Here is a 19497-nt window from a genome sequence, read left to right on the forward strand (position 1 = left end):
TATTTTCTTCCATGCACAGGGTTGTTAATTTTATCAGCTTTATTGTCAGCTTACAATGTTAAGACTGCAAATGAACCTTCAACTTTCTTGGACTGTGGGTCTAAAGTCTATGCGATAACTGTGGACTTGCCAACGGAAATATTGGCATGTATTTATATTAGGAATCTTGTAAAGTTTAACTTACATTTCTTCATAAATTTCCACCTCTTAGATTAGATAGAAACAGGTAGGCAAGGTGAATTCAGTCAACTATTTTCCACTTATTTTATTCTCATGCTTTCAATTATTTCTTTGCTTTTCAATGATTTTTATATTAAAAAATGTTGACATCATTTTTATTTTTATAAATTATTTCTTAATGTCTACGAATGTTTAAAACTGTGCTTTGACAGGAGACAAGGTTTCATCACCATCCTTATCTCCAGCCAGGCTGTCTGGGCATTCCAGGGGTGGAACTGAGGCCTTGCTACATCTTGCTGAACATATCTCAGGTGGGATTTGAGGTCAGCTTATTTGCCCTCCTCTTCCTACCCAGCGAAGTGTGGTGGGTGTGAGTTCCAATGGTGGGCTAAATTCAGCCCATCAGATTCCTCACATCCTAGTCACTTTCTCTATTTGTAAATACCGATTCAACATATCTACATTTCCTTGTTTTCAGGGACCCATATTTTTCCTGATCTCCCTCATTTTACCAACAAATATTTGTCTTTATTTTGATAACACTTACCTTCCTTTTCATGCTCCCTTACCTCTAAAGATTTTGCCACCTTTTGCGCTCTTTGTATTCCTCCCACTTTGCTGGATCTGGATAAACTTCTGAACTTTTATGTGTTTTGTTTTCTTTGAACTTTATGTTGCTTCCTTCAATTGGCCAACTAAACCTTTCTCCTCTTAGGAGGATAATCTGATCCTTTATCACCTACAATTATGATTTTTTGAATGCTTCCGACTGATGGGTCATTTTACCAATTAACAAGTTAGTGCAAACAGTTGCTGTTTCATTGCATTGAAGTCAATGCCACCTAAATCTAAGTGACTGCTTTGCATTTCTTCCTTTTGAAAAATACGATGGACTGAATCATATTGACATGAGATATATATTCAGGTACTGTAAGTCTAAGATGGCCTGCTCTTTTATGGTTCCAGAATGCAATGCTGGAGAAAATATCTTTAATACACATTCTGACATTAGCTAGTCTGTTTATCTCAAAATATAAGTATGTTAAAATCCCCCCTTAAAATCACCCTGACATTAATACAGCTTATCTCATCTCAACATTTGTACATTCAGTACTTCAGTGCTGCTCTGCCAGTTACAATTCCCACTATCTATTCTTAAATTATTTTCTGTTTCTTAATTCTACTCTAGATTTTCCATTGCCTGTTACTTCCTTCTCTTCATTATCATGATTTCATCATCAAGCAGTGAAAGTTCACCAGATTCCTGGGATGGTGGGTTTGTTATATGAGGTGAGATTAACCAAACTGGGCCTATGCTCCCTTGAGTTTTGAACAATGAGACGTGATCTTGTACAAAATTCTGACAAGACTTGACCAACCATTGAAAGCATCCTATCTGGATGCATCACTGCTTAGTATGGCAATTGCTCTGCCCAAGACTGCAAGAAATTGCAGAGCGTTGTGGACACAGCTCAGTCCATCACAAGAAACCAGCTGCCCCTCCATGGACATTGTTTACACTTCACATTGCCTCGGGAAAGCAGCCAGCATAATCAAGACCCCTCTCACCCCGGTCATTCTCCCTTCTCCCCTCCTCCATCAGGCAGAAGATACAAAAGCTTGAAAACATGCTCCATCAGACTCAAGGACAGCTTTTATCTCACTGTGTGGCCCTTGCACCTTATTGTCTACCTGCACTGCACTTTCTCTGTAACTGTAACACTATATCCTGCATTCTGCTATTGCTTTTCCCTTTGTACTTGTGTCTTAAAATGATCCATATGGATGGCATGTAAAACAAAGCTTTTCACTGTATCTGAGTACATGTGACAATAATAAATCAATTACCAATTACCAAACTAGATGGGGATATTAATCCTCCTGTCCTTGTGTCACAGTTTTAAAATAAGGGGTTGGGATGGGGATGAGAATTATCTTTTCACCCAGAGGGAAGTGGATCTCTGGAATTCTCTATCCAAAAGGGCTCCAGAGACTCAGTCATTGGGTATACTTAAGACAGAGTTTGATCCATTTTTAGATAGATTTTTAGGGAATCAAAGGACATGAGATTAGTGCAAAAGAGTGGTTCTGACTTGAAGTATCAGCCATAATCTTATTCAATGGAGGAGCAGGCATGAAGGGCCAAATAGCTTACTCCTTTTTCTTACGTTCTTATGGTTCTAAACTATGAAAGCTACACATACCCCTCTACCAATTCCCTCACAGAAACCTTATAAGCTGCTTTACGGGCAGCCCCTGAGCTATGTAAGGGTTTCGTTCCTGAGAACTGTCCATAAGACGATTTTTCTGTAAGTCAGAAGCTAACATTTTCGATGAAGGTCGATTAACATGATCATGTATTTATTATCTTGTGTAATTACGACAGTAAAGAATCAGGAAGTCCCACATCCAATGGCTAATTCCAATGGCCTTAACGTGTCAGTGGATGTTACATTGTTTGATAAACTATTTTACAAGTGTCAATAGAAGAGTTTCCAAAGCAAATCTCTTAAGTGGCCTTTTGCTTTGAACTGGCAGCTGAATTCTTAATAACAATGTATCTGTTTGATTATTGCAGGGAGGTTACACATAAACAGTTTTTTAAGACTGGTCGCTTTTTGAATTAACTAGCTTGCTACCCCTATTCCATATCTCCTGAAGATGTTTATATTTCTCTAACTTACTTTCCTGTATTGAAAAATGCTTTAAAAATTTATGGGACAATTTGTGTAAAGTTGGATTTCCATAGGTCAGATTTTTCCATAACCTGGGGAGCCCCTGTATTCATTTCTCACTCCCAACCATTATCATGGTACAGAGCAAAGTGGGATCGTAATGCAGTAGTTAAAAGAAGAAATGTAGAATGGTTGGATATTAAAACATAATTAATCTGAAGCTGATGTGTGTCCAGTGTTTGATTAAATAACATAAGTGGAAGGATTTGTGAGGAAAGTGGAAAACGCATAGTGCTCAAGGTGAAGCTCTTTTTGTGGAGTGTTTGGAAAAGATATAACAGTCACTCTTAATGCAATAGACATATTTACAAAGAGTAGAGCTTCTATAGAAATGCATTCACGGCCAGTAACCGACCTTCTTCAACAGTTTCAATAGGCAGCTTCTACTGCTTTTTTTATAGTTGTCTTCTTCTTTTAGAAGTGCCATGATGAAGCTTCTGTATAAAGTTAATATGTACCAGTTATGATGCTTAAAATTGTCACCAAGCAGTACTGAAGAACTGCACTCTATATCCATCCTGCCATCCATAGTGTGCTTGAGTACTCTGGCAATTACATGTATTTCATTACACTTGTTTCATGTCTGGAAATTATGATACAGGTATTATGTGTTAAGACTACAGAGGATGGACTCAACAAGCAAAGAGCCACTGAACTTTATATTTCTATATCTAGTAATGAGAGTACAATGAAGATGTCTGGACAGCTGAGATTCAAGTAAGATGTGTGAAGTAGTGTTGATAATTGTAAATAATCTGGATGCTCAGGAAGTGAAATTCTTTCTTTTTCACATGAGTTGTAGTCTTATATTTCATGAGATACAACAACAGACAATGTTCAAGTGTGATCTGTACCACAGTATCTTACGGAATCCTGCTGCTCAGTATAGTTGCTTGGATCTCTAATGTTGCTAGTTGACCACACGTAAGAAGGTAAAATTACATGTTTGATCAACTGGGTACTGGTCACATGGATGACATATTCAGAGACAGATGTTTCCTTTGGTTTCCTGCTATTCCCAACAGGACCTTGGAATGATTCCAAAGTATGACAGATAAGGCTTGTTGTGAATGGTCAGTGTCATGCAAGTTTGATTGCAAGTCAGTCTTAAACACATTGCATTGTCCCTGTCTCAGCCAAGTCATCTCCCCTGCTGCTGAGATATCCTCATCCATGGCTTTGTTACCTCTCGATCTGACCGGCCTGGTTCCCCCATAGTCAACACCGTGCAAACTTGTTATCCAAAACTCTGCTCTCTGTATCCTTACTCACACCAAGTCCCATTCGCCCATTACCTCTGTGCCCACCAAATACTTCAGATCCTAGTTCCAAAAGGCCCCAATATTACAATCTCATCCTTATTTTCAAATCATTGATGGCCCGTCCCCAGCATGTCTCCGTATCTTTTTCCAGCCCTGCGTTGCTCTGAGATATATGCACTCCTCAAATTTTGACCTCATGGTATCCTCAATTTTAATTGCTCCATCATTGACGGCTGTGCCATCATCTGCCAAGCTCTGTCATTTTTCATTTTCTGTCTTTCTCCCATTCCTCCTTTAAGATGCTCCTTAGAGACTTCTTTGGCTAAGTCTTAGTTAACTGCCTTAATACCTACTTCTCTGGCTTAGTATCTAGTTTTTCTTTTGATAAACACGGTAGAAACTGTTCTGTAATTACAAGTCATTGTTGTTACAGTTCTTGTAAAGCAAAAGTCCCACAGGGCATTGCTTCTCTGATGGTGCATGCTTCTGCTTGTCTGGTATGTATATATTGGGTTATCTGATGTAACGTATTTCAAGTTGAACCTAACCTATTCTCTGGTTATAGTCATTTTCCTCTTCCACATGGCTCTGCGCAGTGTAAACAGTATCACAAAAAGAGCCACGAATGGTTCCGGATCCCTTTTGTTCATATCACAAGCTACACCAGGTCCCCTTCACCAATCCCTCCCTGACCTAAATTAGCCTCTGGCTCCCCAGCACTTCACTTTTGATATTCTCATTGTCATGTTTAAATCAATTCATGATAGACCCCACCCCTGTCTCTATAATGTCCTCAAAGCCAAGAATATCTCCTTGAATTCAGGCCTGTTACATATCCCAAAATTCTCATTTCCTGTTATTGGCATCCAGCTCCAAGGCTCTGTAATTGTCTTCTTCCACCTCTCCACTTCTCTATCTTCATCCGCCTGTCAGGCCCTCTATAACTCAACTCTTTGATCACTCATTCTAACATGCCTTCTTTGGTTTGCTGTTAACTTTTGTATGGGTAAGCCTCTAAGTACAAGTTGCTATCATTCTGTTGAATACCTAACTAGTAACAAGAAAAAGATATAAAAGGTATGAATATGCTTGAGAAATGACCTGACAGTTTGGCAATCTAGTTAAAGTTAGTGTTATATGCAGCATAGTTCCTAGCAACCCCAGGCATTCATATTATATATGCAGAGACTGGAATTTGTGCTAAACCAACCAAAGTGATAAAATATAATGTACACAATTTTGTGATATCATTTTATCTCACTTACATACCATTACTCATATGCTGGTAGCTATTTCCGAGAAAAGGAACAATTGTGAAATCAAACAGACTGTACAATGGATCAGTGCCCATTTTGTTCCCGAAAAACAGCCATTACCCATTAAAAGAAAATCATTTCAAAATTCTCTTTGACTGAATTATACATGGGTTATAGTGAAATCTGGGAATCACCAAACATTTTTACTTATCGTGAATGATGCAACTTAACTTAACTTAACTTAACTTAACTTAACTTAACTTAACTTAACTTAACTTAACTTAACTTAACAAAGCTTAACTTACATTAAATTTTGATATAGTGTTGCCCTTTCGTAAATTTTGGTGTATGTAGACTGAAGTCAAACTATGAAAATAGTTAAGTTTTTCACAATCTCATTGCAGTGGAATCCATACATGCTGGAATGTAATGCAATGTTGTGTTGTTCTTCTTCCTGCCATGTGATTGTCACTTACTGCCTAAGCAGTCCTGTATGTGACAATTCAGACTATGACTCAGAGGTAATCATAAAACTCTAAATAGTCATGTAAATTTGTGGCTTGCAACAAAACAGAACTAAATGGTTTTAGCTATCATTGGATCAAAAGCCAGATGCAATATTGTAGAGGTATCAGAGAAGCATGCTGTCATTCTGAAAAGAAAGAAACAGAAATTGCAGGAGATAGACAACAACTTATTCCACTTGCTTTTGGTCGTAATCCTTTACCTTGCTTCAAGTCCTGCTGAAAAAATTAACCTGTCTCTTTCAGATGTGAATCAACCTACTGAGCACTTTCAGCAATTTCTGTAAATCTCAAACTGTCATATCGATTGTTTTAAAGATTTAAATTTTTAAAGAGTGAACAGCTTTTCCAGTCACCCATTAATGCTGACTTACATCCATCAGCTTTATCGAAGATGTTGGTAAGTCTGTTGTAGAATGATCAGATTGGGATTTGATCAGTCTTATCAAAACTGATGTGCTCCAACTGTAAGTAAACAAGCACTTCTGGCAACCTGTTCCATAGAGTGTCTTGTGATGTTACAGTCCTTTTCATCAGTGATTCCGAGTCCAGAAAACTGAGCCAAACTCTCATCAATGGAGTCATCTGTTTTTGGTTTTTTTTTGTGTGTGTTTCTAGTCTTTGACTGCATGGGCTGATGTAAGGGTGTTAATTACCAAATACTAAACAGTCTGGAGAAATTAATGTGTGAACTCAGAACATGCGATTGCTGTATTGCTGTGAAATAGGCATGAGTTCTTATGCCTATAAATGCTGCATACAACTAAGATTTGTTTTCAAATAATTTTGGCTAAACTAACTGGTTGCTTTCCTGTGTATATACAGTATATATGCAACTTAATTGAAAATTTATCTTGGTGTGATTTTAGCCTTATTTACACCACAGCTGTAAATGTACATGTTGTGAATTTACAGCTGATTATTAACACTTCATTTGAAAGGTGTAAAGTTATTTACTCTGATCTGATAAGAATATAGGCTTTCATCTCTGTGAACTAGATTCCATAAGGCTGGGGTTTGTTTGATAGGATTTGATCCAGGCTTTTGTTCGAAGAAAAAACAGAACACATGGATAGTTCTGAGAATTTTATCCAGTCGCATGTAAAAACAGGATCAGAGTTCACTGAATATGAATGATACTTCCAAAGCAGATGAAACTAGAACATTGATCGAGGGACTTCACCCAAATAACAACTCGGATGTTGTGGTGGGAGGTGAAGCATTGGCACTTGCCCTTGACTTCAACTAAAGCTGTTCATGGAGATCTGGTGAATTCTGTGTTGTTGACTTCCTCTTTTCTTTCATAGACTGCTGTCAGGTCTCAGTTCACTGGAGATCGCCATCCAACCTGTGATGCCAACTACTTGGATGAGCAGCCAATAACATTAAATAATTTTCAGACAGCAAAGCAGGAAAGAAAAACACAATTTTAAATTAACTTTGTGAACATTTTACAGAGTGCTTAGTAAAGATTGGAACATTCATTCATAATTACAGTTGAAACAGAAATATCATCATGATTGCATCAATGCGTTAAACCCAGATTAGATCCTCTGAGATGTTGACACCCAGGAACTTAAAGCTGCTCACCCTTTCCACTGCTGACCCCTCAATGAGGATTGGTGTGTGTTCTCCCACATTCCCCTTCCTGAAGTCCACAATCAATTCCTTGGTCTTGCTGACGTTGCGTGTGAGGTTGTTGTGACACTACTCAACCAGCTGATCTACCTCACTCCTGTACAGCTCCTTGTCACCACCTGAGATTTTAACGACAATAGATGATATTTGACCTGTGCTTAGCCACACAGTCATGAGTGCAGAGAGAGTAGAGCAGTGGGCTAAGCATGCAACCTTGAGGTGTGCCTCAATTGTCAGTGAGGAGGAGATGTTATTACCGATCTGCACTGACTGTGGTCTCCCGATAAAGAAGTTGAAGATCCAGTTGCAGAGAGAGGTATAGAAGCCCAGGTTTTGAAGCTCGATGATTAATACTGAGGGGATGATAGTGTTGAATGCCAAGCTGTAATCGATAAACAGCAGTCTGACGTATGTATTTATGTTGTCTGGGTGCTCCAAAGCAGAAGGGAGAGCCAATGAGATTGTGTCTGCTGTAGACCTGTTGTAGTGGTAGGAAAAATGCAGCAGATCCAGGTCCTTGCTCAGGTAGGAGTTAATTCTAGCCATAACCATCCTCTCGAAGCACTTCATCACAGTAGATGTGAGTGCTACTGGGCAATAGTCGTTGGGGCAGCTCACCCTGCTGTTCTTGAGCACTGTAATGATTGCTGCCCTTTTGAAGCAGATGGGAACCTCACACTGCAGCAGTGAGAGGTTGAAGATGTCCTTGAGTACTCCAGCCAGTTGGTCGGCACATGTTTTCAGTACCTGGCCAGGTACACAGTCAGGGCCTGACACTTTGCGAGGGTTGACCCTCTTGAAGGATGTTCTGACATCGACCTCTGAGACAGAGATCACAGGGTCACCAGATGCTGTGGGGATTTGCACAGGTGTAGTGTTATTCTCCCTTTCCAAGCGTGCATAAAAGGCGTTAAACTCATCAGGGAGTGAAGCATTACTGCCACTTATGCTGTTAGCTTTCGCCTTATAAGTAATAGCATGCACCTCACAAGCAGGTGTACCCATATTCCAAGAGCAGGGACACCATTATTTTACAATATTAAGCAACAGAGTTATTGATTATAGAACAAAAACCTGCTGATGCTGGAAATCTGAAATAAAAACAGAAAATGCTGGGGAGTCTGGCACACAAGTCAGGCAGCCTCTGTGGAGTGGAGGGAGAAACAGAGTTAAGATTAGATTTAAGATTAGATTAGATTTCTTTATTTAGTCACATGTACATCAAAACACACAGTAAAATGCATCTTTTGCGTAGAATGTTCTGGGGGCAGCCCACAAGTGTCGCCGCGCTTCCTGCGCCAACATAGCATGCCCACAACTTCCTAACCCATATGTCTTTGGAATGTGGGAGGAAACCGGAGGAAACCCACGCAGACCCGGGGAGAATGTACAAACTCCTTACAGGCAGTGGCCGGAATTGAACCCGGGTCAATGGCACTATAATAGTGTTATGCTAACTGCTACACTACCGTGCTGTCAGGTGGATAATGTTTTATATGGACTCATGTTTATTTTTTCTCTCTTACAGATGCAGCTTGCCCTGCTGAATATCTCCAGCATTTTCCATTTTTATTTATTATTGATCATAAAGCCCTGTTATAAACAGTGTCAATAAAACTGAGCCACAAGAGATCCTGCAGATGCTGGAATCTGGAGCAACATACACAAAGTGCTGGAGGAACTCAGCAGGTCAGGCAGCATTTATGGAGGGAAATCAACAGTCGATGTTTTGGGTGAAGACCCTTCAAATTGAGTTTAACAATTATTTAACAGGAGAAATATGTCGTTAATGATACTTGCATTTGTGTGGTGAGTTTTCATGTCAAATAATTCACACAATGTAGGGCAGGCACGGTAGTGTAGCGGTTAGCGTAACGCTATTACAGCGCCAGTGACCCGGGTTCAGTTCCATCCACTGTCTGTAAGGAGTTTGTACGTTCTTTCTGTGTCTGCATGGGTTTCCTCCGGGTGCTCCGGTTTCCTCCCACATTCCAAAGACGTACAGGTTAGGAAGTTGTGAGCATGCTATGTTGGTGCCGGAGGTGTGGCGACACTTGCGGGCTGCCCCCAGAACACTCTACACAAAAAAGGATGCATTTCACTGTGTGTTTTGATATACATGTGACTAATAAAGATATCTTATCTTACAATGAATTAAAATAGGAATAAGATAACTTCTGCTGCTAATAGTATCAGATAGCTAGAATCTATGAGAATTTGCTAAAGTTCTCTAAATTTTACTGTGGGATCTTTAACATCTCAAATAGACCTTAGTTTAATATTTTATCTAAAGGTCACACCTCACATAACACAGCACACCCTCAGTGCTACTCCAGAATGTCAGTCTAAATTATGGGTTCTGATGCTGATGTGAGGCATAAGCACACAATCAGGGACAAGAGCTACCAACTGGACCGAGTAAATTTATAAGTAGAGATGTAAGAGTTGAATATTTCATTGAAATTTTAATAGAGAAATATGACACTTTAAGCTTACAATTTAAACCTTTTAAACCACCTTAATTTGGGGGATTTTGTATCCATTGGATGTGATACTGAAATACATTTCACTATGATGTGGAGGTACCGCAGATGCCTTAATACCAACTTTTATGACTGAATTTTTTTAAGCATGTGTTTACAAATATAATCAACCTATGGGGAATGAAATGTGCTTGAAATTCTGATGCAATAGTGTATTTTGCATCAATTGGACTCTATAAATACAACCCTCAGGCGTATTAAAGAGCCACTTAGCAGATCTCGTCACCACAGCAGCTGCAGTCCCTCGATCAGGAATGCATTATAAAGACAAGTTAAAGGTTTGCTTGCCCTTCCCCCGCACACTCCTGTGCCTCATGGGCTTAAAACAGCTTTGAGTTCCTTAATTCACAGAACAGGCGACAGACACACTGATCAGATGAGCAAATAAACCCATTGGTTAATTTATTAATATGACTGCAGGCTGCTTTGTGATTTATTTTCCCCTTCTGTGAACCATCTATTTTAGCCTGAGAATTGTTCCTGCTGAAATGCCTTGCTTCACTGACTATAGGAGTGAATTATTCATACCAAGAAGGGTAGGAGGGGTAATGTTCAACTGTCTTTTAATCCTTATTTGTTGCTTTTATTTGACAGTTTACCTTTTTAATAGCACAAAGAGAGAGCAAGGGAAAAAAAGAGAGGGAGAGAGATAACACGATCTTCTCATTAACCTTGGTCATAATTTTCTGCCTAATCAATTTAACATTTCTAAAGTAAATAATTCATCATTATTAAAGGAGGAAAATCTGTGGAAATCTCAAGTGCAAACACTAAGAATAGCTCAGCTAGGAAGGTTAGGATAACTGAGCAATTGGGAGCAATGGCCCAGTTGTATTGGATGGAAGAAGACTCAAAACATTTCAGTTACTCTGGTGATTGACAAACAAATCTGCAAAAGCTACGAGGTAGGAAAGAAACAGAACAGAAATGATTTTTGTTAAATATATAAAACAAATAAATTGCTTTATTATTGTCACGTACCGAGGTACAGTGGAAAAATTTTGCATGCCATCCACGCAGATCATTTCATTAAAACAGTGCATTGAGGTAGTACAAGAGAAAACAATAACAGGATGCAGAATATAAAGTGTTACAGTTACAGAGAAAGTGCAGTGCAGGTAGACAATAAGGTGCAAGGCCATAATGAGGTAGATTGTGAGGTCACGAGTCCATTTTATCACACTCGGGGACCATTCAATAATCTTACAACAGCGGGATAGAAGCTGTCCTTGAGCCTGGTGGTATGTGCTTTCAGGCTTTTGTATCTCCTGCCCGATGAGGCGGAGAGGGAGAAGAGAGAATGTCCAGAGTAGGTGGGGTCTTTGATTATGTTGGCTGCTTTACCGAGGCCTTTGTATGTAATAAACCCCCAAAATATTTGAAATGTTTCTGCAGACTGATATGTTTCTAGTGACTGCTGCTGTTGCCATCTTAAAACCACTTCAGTCTCATTGGGATGTAAAAGGAATTTTACCCTCTTCTTTGCACAACAAACATGAACTATTATTGCACACTGTTAACATATGCGTTGCCCACCATCACCACCCCCACCCCACCAAAACCCCATTCCCACACCACCGTTGGGGAAAACAAATAAACTGACTTTGCTGCCTTGTCACAATGGGAAGTGCACTATAAAAGGAATACATTTTCAAACTGACAGATGATTTCCTTCTTCCCATTCCTGTTCTGTAGATTTAGCACATGGGTTGCAGACCTAAATTGTTCACCTCTTTGTTCAAAGTGAAAATCAGTTTCCACTTTTCAAACATCTGGAATTTGGGAATAATTGATAATGCAACTGTGGTCACAGTACCTTTCTTCCCCACAGTGACTAAAGGAAGACATTAATAAAGTTCAGTATTGACATCTTCAACGGGTTATGGTAAGAAATACATTCTAATTTCACACCATTCGTCCCTGGGGACACTCCATTCATATAGCTGAGTTACTCCAGCCCTAAGTTTGAAGCCTGCTCAGCTTGAACACTCATTTGCACTTGGCCTACAAAATAATAGCAGACAGTCACTCTATGACAGACAGCGTTAAGTACTTGGTCGGCAGTAATGAATCACTGCTACAGAACCTGTTTGTGCATTCATTATAAACACAAAAAAACCTCTCTCATCCCATCCTTTCATTACATAGCACAGTCTTTAAGAGGATTAACGGGTGGGGGTGGGTTGGGGGGGGGTTGATGGGAGGAGAAAGAATGTATTTATCAGTTGATTCTCAGCATTGGTAATACCAATTTAATAGATTGAGGTTGAATTTTGGATTATTGTGCCGTGAATTCTTTTTTCGTGCTGTTGTAGAACAGAAAGCAGCTTGTTTTTCAATATCTGTTTATGAGGAACACTATTGACTTTCTGATGAAATGACCCTGGAATCTGAATTAATGTGTACTGATCCTGTCTGCCCTAAACTACAAACAGAAGCTGTTTTGTGACCTGATAACGATTCCTCTTCTGAAAAAAAATCTCTGGTTTAACTCTCAATAATATGATTAAAAGCTGCTGACTGTGGGTGCTTTGCTTTGACCAGCTGATTCCCAGGATTCTGTTAGGTCTGTTGTTTGCAGATTTAACACTAAATTCAATTACCCCCTGAAACGGGCACAGCATGCTTGAAACACGAGTAACCCCCACCCATTCTGTGCAATGCAAGTAGCATGCCAACTTTGTGCTGCTTATGCAATTGTTACGATTGTAGCGTCCTGTTAGTGCAAAGCAGCCACGGTAGTGTAGTGGTTGGCATAACACTTTACAGCGCCAGCGACCCAGGTTCAATTCTGGCCACTGTCTGTAAGGAGTTTGTATGTTCTCCCCATGTTTGTGTGAATTTCCTCTGGGTGCTCCAGTTTCCTCCCACATTCCAGAAAAGACGTATGGGTTAGGAAGTTGTGGGCATGCTATGTTGGCACCGGAAGCGTGGTGACACTTGCAGGCTGCCCCCAGAATGCTCTATGCAAAAATATGCTTTTCACTATGTGTTTCGATGTACATGTGACTAATAAAGAAATCTTAATTGGCTGGACACTTCTACAGATGACCAATATTGTGTTAAATTTAACCTTTACTGCACGAAACCAGCCTAAATCTGAATTGTGCAGTGCACTGTAGCTGGAACAAGTCCTGAAGGTGACCTGGAAAATTGTGAACAATGGAGGCATATGGAAGAGAGTAGATCTGCTTGCTCTTAAGCACCTCACTGGAGGCCTTGGAGAAGAAGATGGAGAGCAGAAGAGATATCTTTAACCTTCTGGGTGACAGGAAGTCTCCAAACATGCACTATAGTGGGAGCAGACAGCGGTGACAGTCAAGAGTCATCCCAATGACCACAAATATGTGGACTTGGTCAGTAGATGCAATATTTTCAATTGCCCCATCCTATCAACTGCACCACTGGACTCACACATTATTCAATATATTACACCCCCAACAATTACATAAGAAGGATCTCTGTCAATCAGGATTCAAGCCTAACTTCATACAGTATATGTCATTACACCCTCGCACATATAACAGTGCTGCAAAACTTAATCCCACAATTTGCATGTAACTCCAGCAAGGGATATAAGTACGAGAGGACATGGCTTTAGGGTGAAAGGGGAAAGGTTTAGGGGGAACATTAGAGGGAACTTCTTCACTCAAAGAGTGGTGGGAGTGTGGAATGGGCTGCCATCTGATGTGGTAAATGCGGGCTCGCTCTTAATTTTTAAGAGTAAATTGGATAGATACATGGACGAGAGAGGTCTGGAGGGGTATGGGCTGGGGGCAGGTAAATGGGACTAGCCGAATAATGTTTCGGCACAGACTAGAAGGGCCAAATGGCCTGTTTTCTGTGCTGTAGTTTTTCTATGGTTCTATGGATGACTGTCAGTCCCATCACCTCGACACATTGCATGATGCACTTTTTTCTGGGCCCCAGTCTTGCTTCCATTGGTATTTCTCCCATCTCTGAATCAGATGGTTCTGGATTAAGCTCCCATTCCAGAGAGCTGACCACAAAAATCAACACTTAATCTTCAAAGTTGCATGTTGCAAAGTGAATCTTCTGGAAGAGATATTAAATTGTGAATCTGTAAGCTCCTCTACGTGAATATTAACAATCCCAAGGTACTATTTTGAAGAACAGGGGTGTTCTGGCCATTTGTTAACCCTCAATCAACATAATAAGAGCAAATCATGAAGTTTTTGTTGTATTGTTGTTTGTGGATGCCTGCTGTGCACAACTTGGCAGCTGCTATTTCTAAAGCAGTGAATCATTTCAAAATAAAAGTTATTCATGGATTGTGGAGAACTTTGGCTCATCCTGAAGTCATGAACGGTGTGATAAATGCAATCCTGCTTTTTAACATCTTTTTTTGCTGAACATGGTGATGCACAATTGGACACAGGACAACCAACCAGAGGGGAACAAGCATGTTCTAATGTCCATGGAGAACCCCTGTGGCCAACAATTGGCTGAAACTGGTGAAGATGATGGCATTTTCATACCAAAGCCCGTTCCTCACCTCCCACCTGCTAGTCAACTCGCACTCCCCACTATAGATGTGGGATGGAGTGCATTCTGACTGGTTGCATCGCAGCCTGGTATAGAGGCTCCAATGCATAGGATCACAAGAGGCTGCAGAGGGTTGTAGACTCAGCCAGCTCCATCGCAGGCACACCCCTCCCCGCCATCAAGGACATCTTCAAGAGGTGCTGCCTCAAGAAAGTGGCATCCATCGCCAAGGACCTTCACCATCCGGGACATGCCCTCTTCTCGTTGCTACCATCCGGGAGGAGGTACAGGAGCCTGAAGACCCACACTCAATGATTCAAAGATAGTTGCTTCCCCTCCGCCATCAGATTTCTGAATGGTCCATGAACCCTTGAACATTATTTCGTTAATCCTTTTTTTGTATTATTTATTTATTTTTGTAAGTTATATAATTTTATGTCTTTGCACTGTATTGCTGCCGCAAAACAACACATTTCAGGTCATATAAGTCAGTGATAATAAATCTGATTCTGGTTCTGATGTACAGGCTAGAGATGGTGGAAGCATGCATCCCTTAATTCCATCTCCTCCTCAACACCCACATGACAACCATACCCCTGAGTATATTTTTATCAGGTTTCCAGAAAAACTAAAACCTCATTAAGTAGTGCAGGATGAAGTCAGTGTTGATACAGACACACTGACACCCCGCCAGCTTGGATATTAACACTGCAAGTGATTCAGAGATAAAGCTAGAAGTTGCACATATTAGGAATAAATGGACAGCAGCCAAGGCAGGTGGAGGAAATAGTCCAGGTACTAGCTTGTTGGCAGAAGAAGGTGTTCAATGTTCCTGTTACAGACAACTTGGGTGAGGACTTCACGGAGGCGGTCGTGGAAAACTAGGCACAATAAAATACTGGATGCATTGGGAAGACTGCCAGAAATCCTATGTTTACCCTCAAGGGACATGGGGGAACCTGGTTACAACTTGACGAGGGATTTGTGCAGGGCCTTGGAGTTCCTCCATTCTGTCTCATTCTACTGGCATTCCAATGGACCCAACTATGCTGGAGTTTCTCACAGCTGATGCTGTAGCTTCCATTGTAGCTCAGTAAGCTTCCACTAAAGGTCTGAGTGCTTCAGTGCAGGCTCAGAATGCTGCCATGATAGCTGTGGCTTATGGAGTGCAAGAGTGATGGCAGGATCTGATGGGCATCAGCTATCCATCCTCCACAGACTGCACGGCTTGCTGAGACACAGCCCCTGGGAGGGAGGTGGTTCCTGGGGAAGTACAGCCACTCACGTGCTGTACTCTTTCAGGAAGATAGCATTCATCCTCCCATCCTTGTTGTTTGTTAGTGTTCTGCTAGCCAGCCAGCCAGTCTAGATTAAGATTGTAAGATACAGGACCACAATTAGGCCATTTGACCCATAAAGTCTGCTCTGCCGTTCAATCATGGCTGTTTCTTTTCTCAACTCCATTCTCTCGCCTTCTCCCCATAACCCTTAACCCCTTTACCAATCAGGAACCTTGATTGATGCCACCCATGAAGTAGTTCGAAGCGGGACCTTCAGGCAGGACTGAGATCTTCATGATCATTCTGCGAGGCCATCTGTAGCCTCCTCCATAAAACACCAGCAGCTATCACCAGCCATGTTGCAACCACTGAGGTGACACTGAATTAGAGAACAGGTCAGGCAAAGGCCGATGAAACACTGGCACCAATGCAAAAGAATGACTTTACTTTTGAATGGATTATAAGATGACTTCATTTGCACATTTGTTTTTGAATGTTTGTTTTTGTGTGTGTGTGTGTGTGTGTGTGTGTGTGCGCGCGCGTGCGTGTGTATAGCCAATGGCATCCTGCCCATGGGGAATCCTGAAATTCTTGCCAAAGTCAAGATAAGATATTTGTTTATTAGTCACATGTACATCAAAATACACAGTGAAATGCATCTTTTTGCATTACTGAGAATGTGCTGGGGGGCAGCCCGCAAATATCACCACCCTTCCGGTGTCAACCTAGCATGTCCACAACTCCTAACCTGTACGTCTTTTGGAACATGGAAAGAAACCAGAGCACCCAGAGGAAACCCATGCAGACACATGGGGAGAATGTATAAACTCCTTACAGACAGTGGTGGGAATTGAATCAAGGTCACTGGTGCTGTAATAGCGTTACGCTAACCGCTACACTACCATGCCACCCCATTCTTGCAAAGTTCTTGCAAAGTTCTAGGCTCATTGCTGGATTCTGGCAAATAAAAATGGAATGTCATAAGTTTCCTTCAAATACAGAGGAACACATCAGTGAGGTTCCTGATGCAATAAGCAATGGATGGAAACTATGAGATGTTGCAAATATTCAGCTCCAGCTCTATTCCTCAAAAGCCAAATGTATATAAGTTGATTGCCACAGTTTGTAGACAGTTATCTGCCTTCCTCTGCTCTCACATTGCAGTTGTGGCTCTAAATAGAGACAGGTTTCCATGAAAGCATCCATGCTGGAGTCTGATATCATTAGACTCCAAACATTGCACCATTTGCCTTATATCACGATTCCATATTGATTTGCCTGAAATGCATTCATCTTGATGGTATTGAGTGTGATTGAAGCTTGTGTGTACAAGCATTGCAGATGTAATTTTGGACATCAAACCATTCAGTTGTGTCCTTGGGTGAGTGCTACTGAGTTCAATGGTCATATTGGACTCCAGGTGGTCATGTTGCTGTTTTTAAGACAAGAGGCAAGTTAAATGTTCAGGCAGGTAATACCGTTCTGTTGATAACAAAAGTTGAAACTGAACCTGATATATTGGTCCTGACTGTGCTGCTAACCAGCTGGCAGCTCTGCAGCAGTCAGGAGTGAGCTGGAGCTCAGATGCCAGGCTCAGTTGTACTGAGATAACGAGATGTGCTTTGCATCCATTCTCCTACCTTTACAGCAGCTTTACACTAACTTTACACCAGCATTCGTATGCCATTCATATAGCCTGGATGGAACCACTGACTGCATTGAATAGGTAAGTACATACAGGTGGCTAGTTTGCTTTTACTCTACATGCTCTTCATGTTGTAAATTAAGTTCAATTCATGAAACATTTTAATTAAATTTATTATATTTATATTTTTAACTTATTTTATATATTTTAAAATATTTTAATTATCCAAATCCACTTGAATTGCTTTTAAATGCTTCTGATTATCAGAGATATTTAAAAGAAACTTAGTGGCAATTTAATAGCTGCAAGTTGCCAAAAGGTTATGAGGTGGTTGAGAGACAGGGCCTCAGGATGTGCTGCCTGAGGCTGAGTCAGAGCTCTGAATCGGTGGAAACAATGACATGGAGACCTGGAGCTGCATTGGACTTAAGGGGCTGCTAAAACTGAGTGCAGCCGTAAGACTAATATGGTTGATCAGAGACTTGGTCAGAGCTCAAAGCCTTCTATGCACACTTTGAAAGGGAGAATAACACTACACCTGTGCCAATCCCCACAGCATCCGGGGACCCTGTGATCTCTGTCTTGGAGGCTGATGTCAGAACATTCTTCAAGAGGATGAGCCCTCGCAAGGCGTCAGGCCCCGACTGTGTACCTGGCCAGGTACTGACAATCCATGCCAACCACCTGGCTGGAGTGTTCAAGGACATCTTCAGCCTCTCACTGCTGCAGTTTGAAGTTCCCACCTGCTTCAAAAGAGCAGCAATCAAGAAGAGCAGGGTGAGCTTCCTCAACGACTATTGCCTGGTAGCACATCTACCATAATGAAGTGCTTTGAGAGGTTGGTTATTGCTAGAATTAACTCCTGCCTGAGCAAGGACCCAGACCCACTGCCATTTGCCCTCCACCACAAAAGGTCTACGGCAGATGCAACCTCACTGGTTCTCCATTCTGCTTTGGAGCACCTAGACAACAGCAAGACATTTTTCAGGCTGCTGTTTATCGATCACAGCTCAACATTCAACACCATCATCCCCTCAGTATTAATCATCAAGCTTCAAAACCTGGGCCTCTGCACCTCCCTCTGCAACTGGATCCTTGATTTCTTTATTGGGAGACCATAGTCAGTGCAGATCGGTAATAACATCTCCTCTTCGCTGACAATCAACACAGGCTCACCTCAAGGATGCGTGCTTAGTCCACTGCTCTACTCTCTCTACACTCATTACTATGTGGCTAAGCACAGCTCAAACACCATCTATAAATTCACTGATGACACCACTGTTGTTGGTAGAATCTCAGATGATGAGAAGGGGGCGTACAAGAGTGAGATAGATTGGCTGCAACAAACAGTGTGCTGGAGGAACTCAGTAGGTCATGCAGCATCTGTGGGAGGTAAGGAATTGTTGACATTTTGGGTCGAAACCTTGTATCAGGACTGGTTAGTTCGGCTGGTTGAATGGTGTCGTAACAACAACCTCGCACTCAACTTCAGAAAGACCAAGGAATTAATTTTTGGCCTCAGGAAGGGGAAGTCGGGAGAACACACACCAATCTTCATTGAGGGGTCAGTGTTGGAAAGGGTAAGCACCTTCAAGTTCCTGGGTGTCAACATCTCAGAGGACCTATCCTGGGCCCAGCACATTGTTGCAATCATGAAGAAGGCATGTCAGCCACTCTACTTTGTTAGGAGTTTGAGGAGATTTGCTATGTCACCAAAGACTCTTGCAAATTTCTATAGATGTATGGTGGAGAGCATTCTGACTGGTTACATCACAGCCTGGTATGGATCCTCCAATACAGAGGTTTGCAAGAGGCTGCAGAGGGTTGTAGACTCAGCCAGCTCCATCCTCCCCACCATCGAGGGCATCTTCAAGAGGTGGTGCCTCAAGATGGCGGCATCCATCATTAAGGACCCTAACCACCCAGGA

This window comes from Pristis pectinata, chromosome 7, assembly GCF_009764475.1.
Source record: "Pristis pectinata isolate sPriPec2 chromosome 7, sPriPec2.1.pri, whole genome shotgun sequence".
NCBI classification, from domain to species: Eukaryota; Metazoa; Chordata; class Chondrichthyes; order Rhinopristiformes; family Pristidae; genus Pristis; species Pristis pectinata.